The sequence below is a fragment of the Balaenoptera physalus genome, assembly GCF_965194825.1.
Source record: "Balaenoptera physalus genome assembly, chromosome: 13".
Lineage (NCBI taxonomy): Eukaryota > Metazoa > Chordata > Mammalia > Artiodactyla > Balaenopteridae > Balaenoptera > Balaenoptera physalus.
The window spans coordinates 81,908,455-81,925,321 of record NC_138892.1 but is presented as its reverse complement, the minus strand read 5'-3'; the positions used below and the strand labels follow the sequence as shown (position 1 = coordinate 81,925,321).

General features: G+C 39.3%; 1 protein-coding gene across 7 annotated transcripts in view; it reads right to left on the bottom strand.

The window, feature by feature from the left end:
* Positions 1 to 16,867, bottom strand: part of AMN1 (antagonist of mitotic exit network 1 homolog) — a 62,273-nt gene that overhangs the window by 27,147 nt on the left and 18,259 nt on the right. Inside the window, exon 2 of one of the 7 annotated variants that reach the window (XM_082419864.1) lies at positions 9,626 to 9,803. The exons of 5 other annotated variants lie outside the window; for them this stretch is intronic. The gene's annotated coding sequence lies outside the window, so the exon portion shown is untranslated. Of the gene's footprint in view, positions 1 to 9,625; positions 9,804 to 12,091; positions 12,147 to 16,867 lie in introns of all 7 variants that reach the window. One more of the 7 variants, XM_082419865.1, reaches the window with a different exon arrangement.

Below are 16,867 nucleotides of genomic sequence, written 5' to 3'. Positions count from 1 at the left end.
CATATTTCCATCAGCAGTGTTGGAGGGTTCCCTTTCCTCTACATACTTAAGCAGTAGGTATTATTGTTCGTTTTATTTATTTTTCCATTATGTCCATTTCCCAATCTCATCCCCCACCACTCCAGGAAACCATTCTAATGTCTAATATGTAATCTTTTGTTGTATGTGCCCTCTTAACATGATTGTTATATGGATGTATTTCTAATTTATGTATGTGGTATTTGTCATAGATTTGCTTAGTCTTTCACTCAGCACTGTTTTTTTTGTTTTGGTTTGGTTTTTTGTTATTTATTTATTTATTTATTTTTGGCTGCATTGTGTCTTCGTTGCTATGCATGGGCTTTCTCTAGCTGCGGCGAGTGGGGACTACTCTTCGTTGCGGTGCGAGGGCTTCTTATTGTGGTGGCTTCTCTTGTTGCAAAGCACAGGCTCTAGGTGCATGGGCTTCAGTAGTTGTGACTCACAGGCTTAGCTGCTCCGTGGCATGTGGGATCTTCCCGGACCAGGGCTCGAACCCATGTCCCCTGCATTGGCAGGTGGATTCTTAACCACTGCCCCACCAGGGAAATCCCTTAGCACTGTTTTTAAGATCGACTTACTCTTAAATGTTGGAAGATCTCATGGGTGAAAAGTGGTATCTCATTACTTTAATTCGTATTTCTTTAATTACTAGTAAATTTAATATCTTTTCATAAACATGCTGGCTATCTAGATATTCTTTTCTCAGGATTGTCTATTCATATCCTTTGTCTATTTTGCTGTTTTTTACTTAAATTTGTAAGAGGTATTTTTGTGGCCAAATACATGACTGATTTTGTATATGCTCTATAAATATTCAGAGAATGTATATTCTCTATCTGAGAGATGTAATGTTCTCTTTCTGTGTATTATATATGTGTGTCTAAATATCTCTCTCCGCGTATGTATACACAAATATATTATGTGTATATGATTATTTATTGATGAGTATCATTTAATTCTTCTATGTTCTTATTTTTTCTACTAAATCCGTAGAATTCTTAGTGTGCAATACTTGTATTTTGAAATCAACTTTTCTTTTTATTTCTACAAGTTTTTGCTAGTTTATGTACATTACCGTTTTATAATGAAAATTTTCAAAAATACAGAAAAATAAAATAGAATGATATAAATCATGTACCCAAAACCAAGAATTTTAAAATTTATGTTATCATTTTGTGTCAGATATCTTTCATAAGATATAAAACACTTCAGATAAAATTAAAGCCTCCTTTTTCTGCCTATTCAGGTTTACTTTATCTCCCTTTGCAGAAACAACTACTACCATGAAGTTGTTGTTCTTTTTTTAAAAAATTTTTATTGGAGTATAACTGATTTAGAATGTTGTGTTAGTTTCAGGTGTACAGCAAAGTGTATCAGTTATACATATACATATATCCACTCTTTTTTAGATTCTTTTCCCACATAGGCCATTACAGAGTATTGAGTAGAGTTCCCTGTGCTATACAGTAGGTCCTTATTAGTTATCTGTTTTATATACAGTCATGTGTATATGTCAATCCAAACCTCCCAATTTATCTCTCCCTCTCTCCCTTCCCCCTGGTAACCATAAGTTTGTTTTCTATGACTGTAACTCTATTTTTGTCTTGTAGATAAGTTCATTTGTACCCTATTTTTAGATTCCACATATAAGTGATATATTTGTCTTTCTCTGTCTGACTTACTTCATTTAGTATGACAATCTCTAGGTTCATCCATGTTGCTGCAAATGGCATTATTTCGTTCTTTTTTATGGCTGAGTAATATTCCATTGTATATATGTACCACATCTTCTTTATCCATTCCTCTGTCGATGGACATTCAGGTTGTTGCCATGTCCTGGCTATTGTAAATAGTGCTGCAATGAACATTGGGGTGTATGTATCTTTTTGAATTATGGTTTTCTCTGGATATATGCCCAGGCGTGGGATTGCTGGCTCGTATGGTAGTTCTATTTTTAGTTTTATAAGGAACCTCCATAATGTTCTCCATAGAGGTTGTACCAATTTACATTGCCACCAACATTGTAAGAGGGTTCCCTTTTCTCCACACCACCTCCAGCATTTACTCTTTGTAGATTTTTTTTTTTAATTTATTTTTGGCTGCATCAGGTCTTAGTTGCAGCGCGCAAGATCTTCATTGAGGCATGCAGGATCTTTCATTGCAGCGCCCAGGCTTCTCTCTAGTTGTGGCATGTGCGTTTTCTCTTCTCTAGTTGTGGAGCACTGGCTCCACGGCATGTGGGCTCTGTAGCTGTGGTGCACGGGTTCCAGAGCACATGGGCTCTGTAGTTTGCGGCACGCGGGCTCTCTAGTTGAGGCGCGCAAGCTCAGTAGTTGTGGCATGTGGGCTTAGTTGCCCCGTGGCATGTGGGATCTTAGTTCCCTGACCAGTGATCGAACCCATGTCCCCTGCATTGTAAGGCAGATTCTTTACCACTGGACCACCAGGGAAGTCCCTGTTTGTAGATTTTGTTTGATGATGGCCATTCTGACTGGTATGAGGTGATACCTCATTGTAGTTTTGATTTGCATTTCTCTAAAAATTAGTGATGCTGAGCATTATTTCATGTGCTTTTTGGCCACCTGTTTGTCTTCTTTGGAGAAATGTCTATGTAGATCTTCTGCCAATTTTTTGATTGGGTTGGTTTTTTGATATTGAGCTGCATGAGCTGTTTGTATATTTTGGAGATTAATCCCTTGTTGGTTGCTTTGTTTGCAAATATTTTCTCCCATTCTGAGGGTTGTCTTTTCATTTTGTTGATGGTTTCCTTTGCTGTGAAAAAGCTTCTAAGTTTAATTAGGTCCCAATCATTTATTTTTGTTTTTATTTTCATTAATCTAGGAGGTGGATCGAAAAAGATCTTGTTGTGATTTATGTCAATGAGTGTTCTGCCTATGTTTTCCTCTAAGAGTTTTATAGTATCCAGCCTTATGTTTAGGTCTTTAATCCATTTCAAAACATTATATTAATAATATTATTAATAATATAATTATTAATAATATAATTATATTAATACTAATAAGATTAATAAGATTAAATCCATTATATAACATTTCAGACAAAATTAAAGCCTCTGTCCACCTATTCAGGTTGACTCTTTTTATCTCCCTTTGCAGAAACAACTACTACCATGAAGTTTTAAAAATAGTTTCTGTCCATGATTTTATTATACTTTTAATACTAAAGTATATATGCATAAAGAGCATATAGTATTCTTTCTGTACTTATAAAATATTGTGTATTAAGTTTCCTACCATGACTAAATTTGACAATTGTCCTTGTAATTGTGACAGTTTTCCTTTTTATAAGACTATGGTGTTGGTTGCAAATTCATGATCATTTTATCTTCTCGTGGAACATTCCTTTTACCCTTAAGTAATGTCTCTATCTATATTGATGTTTTTCACTTCAGTAAAACCATTCAGTCTGGTTTTACTATTGCTCCACCATCTTTCTTTGGCTTCTTTTGCTAACATCTTTGCAAGATTCATCTGCATTGTTGTAGATAGCTATAGTTTGTTCATGACCATTTTCACTGCTGCATAATATTCCACTGTACAAACAATTTATTTATCTATTCGACTGTTGATGTACAGTGTGGTGGTTTATAAGTTTTTACTATTAGGAATATTAATATGAATATTTTGGGACATGTCTCTTGGTACACATGTGCCTATGTTTCAATCAAGTATATACCTGGGAGTGGAACTGCTGACTCATATGGTATGCATATGTTTAGCTTAATGCCCAACAGTTTTCCAAAGTGTTTGTACTGATTCAAAATCCTACCATCAGTCAATGAAAGTTCCTGGAATCCATATCCTTGTCAACATTTGGCATTGTCAGTCTCTTTAATTTTTGCCAGTATAGTGAGGGTATAGTAACAATGCATTGTGGCTTTAAATTGCAATCCCAGATTTTTAATTTGAGCACATTTTCATTCCTTTATTGTACTGATACATTTGGATAGTCTCTTGGGGTTTCTGTTCAAGTATCATGTCCAGTTTTCTTTTGGGTTGACTGTTTTACTTAGTGGTATGTAGGAGTTCCTCTTATATTACAGACATGAGCCTTCTGTTGATTATATATGTTGCAATTATAGACTCCCATTCTGTGGTTTGCCTTTTCATTCTCTTAATCATGTTTTATGTTGTACAGAAGTACATTTAATGAGGTCCACTATGTGTTTTCTTTATAGCAAGTACTTTTTGTGTTCTGTTTATGAACTCTTTCACTGTTCTACATTCATGAAAATAGTCTCCTATGCTTTCTTCTAGAAAAAATTCATTCATTGTTTTGCCTTTCACTTTTTGACTTCAAAACCCTCTTGTAATTTATTTTTGCAACTGTCAAGAACTGTGCAGAGTCTGAGAGTTTACCCTACTTACTAGTTTATGAGTTAACTTTATTACCATTTCATGAATGCTAGCAGAAGACATGAGATCCCTGGGTCAGAGAAAAAGGACTTTATTACTCATGACAAGAGCAGTAGCCAGAGCTTCATGTTTCTGTTGGTTCCCCATGCCCTCCAAGTCCTGCAGATATAATGTAGGTAGGTCCAGATAGATGTTTGCCCATGCAGTGGGTTGTGTTACAGGAGAGGAACACTGAGCTTGGGGGAATTCACCATTTTTATATCAAACTGAAGCAAGCCTGCCCTTTTTGGAAGGAGAAAATACTTCATCCCTCAAGTCTGTTTGCTACAAGCACAACCTTGAGAAATGTCCTAGGTAATCAAGGCCCCGCATTCTTGGTATACCCGGCAAGAATGTGCAAGTCCACAGCACTGCCTCTCCCAACAATCTACCCCAACATGTTCTTGGCTGAATTCAAATATTCATGTAAGTATGCCACTCTGTCAGTCATTTTAATTAATTTTTTTTTTAAAGGAATTCCTTTATTTTTATTATTTATTTATTTATTTTTGGCTGTGTTGGGTCTTCGTTTCTGTGCGAGGGCTTTCTCTAGTTGCGGCATGCGGGGGCCACTCTTCATCGCGGTGCGCGGGCCTCTCACTATCGTGGCCTCTCTTCTTGCGGAGAACAAGCTCCAGACGCGCAGGCTCAGTAATTGTGGCGCACGGGCCTAGTTGCTCCGCAGCATGTGGGATCTTCCCAGACCAGGGCTCAAACCCGTGTACCCTGCATTGGCAGGCAGATTCTCAACCACTGCGCCACCAGGGAAGCCCCATTTTAATTAATTTGACCAACAGAGGCTAAAACCAAATCTGTTCAATTTGTCACTTAAAGCATTTAATTAAAGACTACTATCAATAGTACTCCAAGTAGCAGGATAAGGCCAACCTGCAGTAATGATGACCTCAAAAGTGCCTGCAGGCAGCCATAAAAAGAAACGAAATTGAGTTATTTGTAGTGAGGTGGACGGACTCTGTCTGCCATACAGAGTGAAGTAAGTCAGAAAGAGAAAAACAAATGTCGTATGCTAACACAGATGTATGGAATTAAAAAAAAAAAGGTTCTGAAGAACCTAGGGGCAAGACAGGAATAAAGACGCAGATGTAGAGAATGGACTTGAGGACACAGGGAGGGGAAAGGGTAAGCTGCGACGAAGTGAGAGAGTGGCATGGACATATATACACTACCAAATGTAAAACAGCTAGTGGGAAGCAGCCACATAGCACAGGGAGATCAGTTTGGTGCTTTTGACCACCTAGAGGGGTGGGATAGGGAGGTTGGGAGGGAGACGCAAGAGGGAGGGGATATGGGGATATGTGTATATGTATAGCTGATTCACTTTGTTATAAAGCAGAAACTAACACACCATTGTAAAGCAATTATACTCTAATAAAGAAGTTAAAAAAAAAAAAAAAAGTGCCTGCAGGGTCCCAGACTCAGCTAACTGTGAAAAAGTATGGAATGGAGGGGGGGAACTAGTAGGTCTTATTTTAAGACAGGATTTGGTCAAAATCCAGTCTATCATCCATTATGAAACATGCAAAGGAATTTAGGTGGTTATTTCAATGACTACATTTTTCTTTCTTAGGGCTTTTAAGTTTTAAAAGATCTGTCCATTATTTTATCTAACTCCTTCCCTTAAGGATAACTGTTCCTTTGTTTTTTAACATTTCCAATATCTTTGTTTAAAAATATTTTTCAAAATTCTATTGTCTAGTTCTTAAAGTGTCAATTCTCCTATTTTCTGTTGAGTCTCTTTCATGCTATTTTTTTCTTTAGATACTTTGTAAATTTTGACTGTTAACGCTTCTTTGCACAAGTAGTTTTGCATGAGAGTCCTGTGTTCTTTGCGTTGTGAGTGCAAACCTCATAGCGAAGGTTTCAGTTTTCCTCTGCTTAAGGACCCTGTCTTTATCTTGTTGAACTGCAATAACAAAATACCATAGACTGGGTAGCTTAAAAACAAAAGAACTTTAATTTTTACAGTTCTGGTTGCTGGAAGTCCAAGATCAAAGTGCCAGCATGGTTAGGTAAGGGCTCTCTTCCTGATTCACAGCTGGGACCTTCTCTATGTGTCCTCACATGGTGGAAGGAGCTAGGGATTTCTCTGGAGATTCTTTTGTAAAGGCACTAATCCCATTCATAAGGCTCCACCCTCATGATTTAAACACCTCCCAAAGGCCCCAGCTACTAACAGCATACCTTTAGGGGCAGGATTGCAACATATGAATTTTAGAGGTACAAAAACATTCAGACCATAGCAGACCTCGTAAGTATTCACAAATTCCAAAGCATAGTTAACTATTATCTATCCATCTTGAGGATATTAACAGTGAAAATTCAAACCATACACCTGTGCATAATAAATGCATAAGATACTAGTTTTTAAACAGGAATTCTATTTTTGGCTGGGACTTTATATCCTTGACATTGATGTGGGCTGCTCTGGGAAGAGTGTGACCTTAGGCTAGGTGGCTCTGCAACAGAGGTAGATTCTGATGGAGCTGAGTAATGGAAGCTATCTGCTCACCCTCCTCCCACAGGAGGGCAGAAAGTCCTTCCCTGAAGGGTGAGCTGGGTGGCACATCTCCATGGGTTTCACTCCCGTTTTCCAAAACTATGTATTATTTAGGTTGTTTACACATTTTAAATAATTCATACTGGATGGACTACAAGAAATAAGAAGGGTAACGAGTTTAGACTCTCTCAGCTCTCATTATCCTCAACTCTGTTATGATATTGAAATCAGATGCTCTACCATCAACATAAATTTATGTCATTTATTCTAAAAGTTAAAAGCTTAACTAAAAAGGATCATTTGGGGAGTAACTGCTTTATTAAGATATAACTGATATAACAGTGGTTTTTAGTGAATCCACAGAGTTGTGCATCCATCATCATTATCTAATTCCAGAAGATTTTCAATACACTAAAAAGAAATCTTGTACCCATTAGCAGTCAACTGTCAATCCTGCCCATCTTCCACAACCTAGGGAACTACCAGAAGCTCCACAGAAATCCCTAGGCCCTTCTACCATGTGAGGACACATCGAGACAGGGTGCTATTTTCTGTATCTCTAGATTAGCGTATCTGCACATTTCATATAAATGGAATCATAAAATATGTGGTATTTTATTACTGGCTTCCTTCACTTAGCATAACATTTTCAAGTTCATCTATGTTGTAACATGTATCAGCACTTCATTCCTTTTTACCGTCAAATAATACTCCATTATATGTATATACCACCTTTCGTTTATCCATGCATCAGCTTATGGGTACTTGGGTTGTCTCTGCTTTGGGGCTATTATGGATAATGCTGCTATAAACATTTGTGTATGAGTTTTTGGATTGGCATATGTTTTCATTTCTTTTGGGGACATATCTAAGAGCTCAGTTGCTGGGTCACATAAAACTGTTGGGTCATATGGTAACTCTATGTGTAAACATTTGAGGAACTGCTGAACTGTTTTCCAAAGTGGCTACACCATTTTATGTTCCTACCAGCAGTGTGTGAGGGTTCCAATTTCTCAACATCCTTTTCAATATTTGATGTTATCTTTTTTCTTTAATCTGTCTTTTTAAAAAAAAAAAAATTTATTTATTTATTTTTTTGGCTGCACCAGGTCTTAGTTGTGACACGTAGGATCTTCATCATGGGATGCAGGCTCTTAGTTGTGGCATGCGGACTCTTAGTGGCGGCATGCACGTGGGATCTAGTTCCTTGAACAGGGATTGAACCCGGGCCCCCTACATTGGGAGTGTGGAGTCTTAACCACTGGACTGCCAGGGAAGTCCCTAATCTATCTTTTTTTAATATAGCCATCCCAGTGGCTATGAAGTAATAGCTCATTGTGGTTTTGATTTGCATTTCACTGCTGGCTGATGATATTGAGCATCTTTGCATGTGCTTGTCGGCCATCTGTATATCTCCTTTATAGAACCATCTGCTTAGATCCTGCTTCCACTTTTAAGTTGGGTTTTGCTATTTATAGGATTCTTAGTTGAGGTTTTTCTTTCAGCACTTTAAATATGTCATCCCATTACCTTCTGCCTCCATTGTTTCTGATGAGAAGTCCACTGTTAATCTAATTAGGCTTCCTTTATACATGAGTAGTTTTTCTCTTGCTGCTTACAGGATTTTCTTCTGGTCTTTGGCCTCAGCATTTTTACTATGATATTTGTGTTTAGATCTCTTTGTATTTATCCTACAAATTCATTGAGTTAATTTCAATTCACTGAGTTTATTGGATGTGTAGATTAATATTTCTCATTAAATCTGGCTTTTAGCTATTATTTCTTCAAGAATTTTTTTCTGCTCCTTTCTCTCCTTTTGTTCTGGTATTCCCATCACATGTATGTTGACATGCTTATCCCATACTTCTCTGAGGTTCTGTTCTATTTTCTTCATCCTATTTTCTTTCCATTCTTCAGATTGCATACTATTATTTATCTTCAAGTTCATAATTCTTTCTTCTGCCAGTTCAAATCTACTACTGAGTCCCTCTAGTGATTTTAAAATTTCAGTTATTGTACTTTTTCAATTCCAGAATTTCCATTTGGTTCTTTTTTATATATAATTTCTATCTCTATATAAATATTCTCTATTGTATCTACTGTATGAGACATTGTCATCATACCTTTCTTTACTTCTTTTATTTTCCTTTTTTTGAAATTGAGGTGAAATTCGCATAATATAAAATTGATCATTTAAAGTGTACAATTCAGTGGCATTTTGTATATTCATGTTGTGTAACCACCACCTCTATCTACCTTTAAAACATTTTCATTAGCCCAAAAGAAAACTTACACTTATTAAGGAGTCAATTTCCATTCCTCTTTTTCCCCAGTACCTGGCAACTACCAATCTGCTTTCTTTCACTATGGAATTTTCTGTTTCAAGTATTTCATATAAATTAATTCATGTAAATGTGAACTTTTGTGTCTGGCTTCTTCCACTTAGCATAATGCTTCTGAGGTTCATCCATGCTCATGTATCAGCACTTTATTCCTTTTTATGGCTGAATGATATTTCATTGTATGGATATACCACATTTTGCTTATTGATTCATTGGTGATGGACATTTTGGTTGCTTCTACATTTTGGCTGTTGTGAACAGTGTTGCTATGAACATTTGTGTACAACTATTTGTTTGAGTACCTAGTTTCAATTCTGTTGGGTACATACCTAGGAGTGGAATTGCTGGGTAATATGGTAATTCTATGTTTAACTTTTTGAGGAACTGCCAAGCTGTTTCTCCTTTGACTTCTGTAAGTATGGTATCCTTTAGTTCTTTGAACAGGTTTATAGTAGTTTCTTTAAGTCTTTGCTAAGTCCAACATCTGGGTCCCCTCAAAGGCAGTTTCTGGGTAAATACAATAAAAGCTGTTAACACTGTCTTAGACCAGGGGTCAGAAAACTATGGCCAATGGGCCAAATCTGGCCTGTTATCTGCTTTTGTGTATAAAGTTTTCTTGGAACACAGTCATGTCTGTTCATTTATGTACTGTCTATGGCTGCTTTTACACACTATAATGGCAGAGCTGAGACCGTATGGCCTGCAAGTCTGAAAATATTCATTGTCTAGACTTACAGAAGTTTGCCAATATCTACCTTAGATAATGGTAATACTATTAAGATTAAGGCTTATATTTTTACTGACTCTTGGACTATTGCCAATTGCCTAGTCACCTGGTCTGCCACTTGGAAGACCACAGATTGGTAGATTAAAGATCAAATCTTCTTTAGGATTGTGAATTGTAGAAACAAATTGTAGCTGATATACATGGCAATGGCTCATTCCCTAATAGAATGGGCTGGGTTCATGCTGTTAATTAAGTATGCCCCACCCAGATCCCTGTCATTGCTACTGGGAATCCATCATCACACTGAACATGGCAACACATCCACCATCATGGCCAAGGAAAGTAAGGATTATCTGTGTCTGATGTTAAAGCTACCACTGCATGCCAGTCTTGTGCCTCCTTTCAAAAGTCTACCTGTTGGGCTTCCCTGGTGGTGTGGTGGTTAAGAATCTGCCTGCCAATGCAGGGGATGGGTTCAAGTCCTGGTCCGGGAAGATCCCACATGCTGCAGAGCAACTAAGCCCGTGTGCCAAACTACTGAGCCTGCGCTCTAGGGCCCATGACCCACAACTACTGAACCCACATGCCACAACTACTGAAGCCCATGCGCCTAGAGCCTGTGCTCCGCAACAAGAAAAGCCACCACAATGAGAAGCCTCTGCACCTCAACAAAGAGTAGCCCCCGCTTGCTGCAACTAGAGAAAGCCCACGCACAGCAATGAAGACCCAACACAGCCAAAAATAAATAAATAAAATAAATTAAAAAAAAAAAGTTTGCCTGTTTGTTTTCTAGTGAAATAGGCCACAATACATGGAGTGTTGTCCCCTCTAACTTCTGACAAGCTAACTATATTGAGCCTTTGACCACTTGCCTTGGGTCCTCCATTGATGCCTTACTGTTGTTGATATGTTTTCAGGTTATGGTGTCACTGTTCCAGTCTGATCAACCAACTCAAGCCACATTGGCCATAACATAAAATGTGTTATGTTTTTGGCCTTTCAGGCCATATTCATTTGGACAGTATGATGTCTCTTATTGCAAAGTTTCACTCAACACTGGACCAATAGTCAAGGCATTCAATGGACATTTCATATCCCTTATCATCCTCAAGCTGCTGGTTCCAACAAGATGTAAATGGATTTTTTTAAAAGTCAACTAAAGAGATTTCTGACTCTACCTCCTTCACTTTCTCCTGGTCCACACATCTTAATTAAATGCAAGCATCCACTGAAAGAGTTCACATCCCCTTGGCCACCTTCTAGATAATGATCAGGATAAAAGGGGTGGGGGGTTATCTTGACCTATTCTGAAATTTTAGAATTCTACTCTGACATTTCCTGAGCATGATGCATCTTTCTTTTCCCTAACAGTTACCCCAAGCCAGCCTGGTTGGTACAGCTGGGTGGCAGCCTGGCCAAAAAGGAGCTTACAGAATTCAAACTTAATCTTGGTTTAGTCACCTGGATTCTCCTTTTGGACTGAACTGGTTCTAGATCAGAGTCAGCAAACTATAACCCATGGGCTGAGCCTGGTCTGCTGCCTGCTTTTGTAAATAAAGTTTTACTGAATCACAGTCATGACTGTTTCTTTATTATGTATTGTCTATGGCTGCTTTTGCTCTACAAAGGCAGAGTTGAGTAATTGTGACAGAAGCCTACAAAACTGAAAATATTTCTCTTCGGCCCTTTACAGAAAAAGTTTCCCAACCTCTATCCTATGAAGATAATGACCATTTGGTTGAGTAAACTGCTCACCAAGTTCCCCTACAGTAGCCCATGCCCATGAAGGTGGGAAATATGATGGATCCCTATAAATTTTGGAAAAATATCCTTGTCGGACTACCCTGGTGGTCCAGTGGTTAAGACTCCGCACTCCCAATGCAGGGGGCCTAGGTTCAATCGCTGGTCAGGGAACTAAGATCTTGCATGTTGCACAGCGTGGCCCCCAAAAAAATAAATTAGGGGGACCTTCAAGATGGCGGAGGAGTAAGACATGGCGATCACCTTCCTCCCCACAAATACATCAAAAATACATCTACATGTGGAACAACTCCTACAGAACACCTACTGAATGCTGGCAGAAGACCTCAGACTTCACCAAAAGCAAGAAAATACCCACGTACCTGGGTAGAGCAAAAGAAAAAAGAAAAAACAGATATTAAAGAATAGGGACGGAACCTGCACCTCTGGGAGGGAGCTATGAAGGAAGAAAAGTTCCCACATACTAGGAAGCCCCTTCACTGGCGGAGATGGGGGGTGGGTGGGTGGGAAGCTTCGGAGCCATGAAGGAGAGCACAGCAACAAGGGTGCAGAGAGCAAAGCAGAGACATTCCCGCGCAGAGGATCAGTGCCAACCAGCACTCACCAGCCTGAGAGGGTTGTCTGCTCACCTGCTGGGATGGGTGGGCGCTGGGAGCTGAGGCTTGGGCTTCGGAGTTCATATCCCAGGGAGAGGACTGGGGTTGGCTGCATGAACACAGCCTGAAGGGGGCTAATGAGCCACAGCTAGCCAGGAGGGAGTCAGGGAAAAAGTGTGGACCTGCCTAAGAGGCAAGAGACCATTGCTTTGGGGTGCACGAGGAGAGGGGATTCCTTACCTGTCTGCCCACAGAAGGCAGAGCACCGCCTAAAGGAGCTCCAGAAACTTGCGCGAGCTGCGGCTATCAGCTCAGACACCAGAGACGGGCATGAAACACTAATGCTGCTGCTGCAGCCACCAAGGATCCTGTGTGCAAGCACAGGTCACTATCCATATCCACCCCGGGGGCCTGTGCAGCCCGCCACTACCAGGGTCCCATGATCCAGGGAAAACTTCCCTGGGAGAACACACACGGTGCGCCTCAGGCTGTTGCAATGTCACGCCGGCCTCTGCCACTGCTGGCTCACCCCGCATTCCAATTATAACTACTGCACCCCTTCCTCCTCCTGGCATGAGTGAGCCAGAGCCCCTAATCAGCCTCTGCTTTAACCACATCTTGTCTGGGCAGGAACAGAAGCCTGAGGGCAACCTAAAGGCAGAGGTGGGGCCAAAACCAAAGCTGAACCCCAGAAGCTGTGCAAACAAAGAAGAGAAAGGGAAATTTCTCCGTGCAGCCTCAGGAGCAGCAGTTTAAATCCCCACAATCAACTTGAGGTACCCTGCATCTTTGGAATACCTGAATAGACAACAAATCAACCCAAAATTGAGGCGGTGGACTTTGGGAGCAACTGTAGACTTGGGGTTTGCTGCCTGCAACTGACTTCTTTCTGATTTTTATGTTATCGTAGTATGGTTTTTAGCGCTTGTTATCACTGGTGGATTTGTTTATTGGTTTTGTTGCTCTTTTTTTAATTACCTTTTTATTTTAATAATTAAAATTTTTTTTTAATTTTAATAGTTTTATTTTACTTATTTTCTATTTATTTTCTTTCTTTTTTTTCTCCCTTTTCGCCTGAGCCACATGGCTGACAGGGTCTTGGTGCTCCGGCCTGGTGTCAGGCCTGAGCCTCTGAGGTGGAAGAGCCGAGTTCAGGACATTGGACCACCAGAGACCTCCCGGCCGCACATAATATCAATTGGCGAGAGCTCTCCAAGCGATCTCCATCTCAATGCTAAGACCCAGCTCCCCCCAACGGCCAGCAAGCTCCAGAGCTGGACACCCCATGCCAAACAACTAGCATGACAGGAACACAACCCCACCCATTAGTACAGAGGCTGCCCCAAATCATACTAAGTTCACAGACACCCCAAAACACACCACTGGACTCAGCTCTGCCCACCAGAAAGACAAGATCCAGCCCCACCCACCAGAACACAGGCACCAGTCCCCTCCACCAGGAAGCCTACACAAGCCACTGAACCAACCTTACCCACTTGGGGCAGACACCAAAAACAATGGAAATTAGGAACCTGCAGGCTGTGAAAAGGACATGCCAAACAGTAAGTTAAACAAAATGAGAAGACAGAGAAATATGCAGAGATGAAGGAGCAAGGTAAAAACCCACCAGAACAAACAAATGAACAGGAAATAGGCAGTCGACCTGAAAAAGAATTCCGAGTAATGATAGTAAAGATAATCCAAAATCTTGGAAATAGAATGGAGAAAAAAAGAGGAAACCTTTAACAAGGACCTAGAAGAACTAAAGAGTAAAAACACAATGATGAACAACACAATAAATGAAATTAAAAACTCTCTAGAAGGAATCAATAACAGAATAACTGAGGCAGAAGAACGGATAAGTGACCTGGAAGATAAAATAGTGGAAATAACTACCACAGAGCAGAATAAAGAAAAAAGAATGAAAAGAATTGAGGACAGTCTCAGAGACCTCTGGGACAACATTAAACGCACCAACATTCATATTATAGGGGTCCCAGAAGATGAAGAGAAAAAGAAAGGGTATGAGAAAACATTTGAAGACATTATAGTTGAAAACTTCCCTAACATGGGAAAGGAAATAGTCAAGCCCAGGAAGCGCAGAGAGTCCCATACAGGATAAATCCAAGGAGAAACACGCCAAGACACATATTAATCAAACTATCAAAAATTAAATACAAAGAAAAAATATTAAAAGCAGCAGGATAAAGCAACAAATAACATAAAAGGGAACCCCCATAAGGTTAACAGCTAATCTTTCAGCAGAAACTCTGCAAGACAGACGGGAGTAGCAGGACATATTTAAAGTGATGAAAGGGAAAATACCTACAACCAAGATTACTCTACCCAGCAAGGATCTCATTCAGACTCGACAGAGAAATTAAAATCTTTACAGACAAGCAAAAGTTAAGAGCATTCAGAACCACCAAACCAGCTTTACAACAAATGCTAAAGGAACTTCTTTAGGCAGGAAACACAAGAGAAAAAAAAGACATAGAAAAACAAGCTAAAAACAATTAAGAAAATGCTAATAGGAACATACATATCGACAATTACCTTAAATGTAAATGGATTAAATGCTCCAATCAAAAGACACAGAGTGGCTGAATGGATACAAAAACAAGTCCCATATATATGCTGTCTACAAGAGACTGACTTCAGACCTAGGGACACATACAGACTGAAAGTGAGGGGAGGGAAAAAGATATTCCATGCAAATGGAAATCAAAAGAGAGCTGGAGTAGCAATTCTCATATCAGGCAAAATAGACTTAAAGACTATTACAAGAGGCAAAGAAGGACACTACATAATGATCAAGGATCATTCCAAGAAGAAGATATAACAATTGTAAATATTTATGCACCCAACATAGGAGCACCTCAATACATAAGGCAAATGCTAACTGCCATAAAAGAGGACATCGACAGTAACACAATCATAGTAGGGGACTTTAACACCCCACTTTCACCAATGGACAGATCATCCAAAATGAAAATAAATAAGGAAACACAAGCTTTAAATGACACATTAAACAAGATGGACTTAACTGATATTTATAGGACATTCCATCCAAAAACAACAGAACACACTTTCTTCTCAAGAGCTCATGGAACATTCTCCAGGATAGATCATATCTTGGGTCACACATCAAGCCTTGGTAAATTTAATAAACTTGAAATTGTATCAAGTATCTTTTCCGACCACAATGCTATGAGACTAGATATCAATTACAAGAAAAAAACTGTAAAAAATACAAACACATGGAGGCTAAACAATATGCTACTAAATAACCAAGATATCACTGAAGAAATCAAATAGGAAATCAAAAAATACCTAGAAACAAATGACAATGAAAACACGATGACTCAAAATCTATAGGATGCAGCGAAAGCGTTCTACGAGGGAAGTTTATAGCAATACAATCCTACCTCGAGAAACAAGAAAAATCTCAAATAAACAACCTAACCTTACACCTAAAGCAATTAGAGAAAGAAAAACAAAAAAACCCTAAAGTTAGCAGAAGGAAAGAAATCAAAAAGATCAGATCAGAAATAAATGAAAAAGAAATGAAGAAAACAATAGTAAAGATCAATAAAATGAAAAGCTGGTTCTTTGAGAAGATAAACAAAATTGATAAGCCATTAGCCGGACTCACCAAGAAAAAAAGGGAGAAGACTCAAATCAACAAAATTAGAAATGAAAAAGGAGAAGTAACAACTGGCACTGTAGAAATCCAAAGAATCATGAGGGATTACTAGAAGCAACTAAATGCCAATAAAATGGACAACCTGGAAGAAATGGACAAATTCTTAGAAAAGCACAACCTTCCAAGATGGAACCAGGAAGAAATAGAAAGTATAAACAGACCAATCACAAGCATTGAAATTGAAACTGTGATTAAAAATCTTCCAACAGGGCTTCCCTGGTGGCGCAGTGGTTGAGAATCTGCCTGCCAATGCAGGGGACACAGGTTCGAGCCCTGGTCTGGGAGGATCCCACATGCCATGGAGCGACTGGGCCCGTGAGCCACAACTGCTGAGCCTGCGCATCTGGAGCCTGTGCTCCGCGACAAGAGAGGCCGCGATAGTGAGAGGCCCGTGCACCGCGATGAAGAGTGGCCCCCACTTGCCGCAACTAGAGAAAGCCCTCACACAGAAACAAAGACCCAACACAGCCATAAATAAAAATAAATAAATAAATAAAAACAAAAAAACCTGATGTCTTAAAAAAAAAAATCTTCCAACAAACAAAAGCCCAGGACCACATGGCTTCACAAGCGAATTCTATCAAACATTTAGAGAAGAGCTAACACCTATCCTTCTCAAACTCTTCCAAAATACAGCAGAGGGAGGAACACTCTCAAACTCATTCTACAAGCCACCATCACCCTGATACCAAAACCAGACAAAGATGTCACAAAAAAAGAAAACTACAGACCAATATCACTGATGAACATAGATGCAAAAATCCTCAACAAAATACTAGCG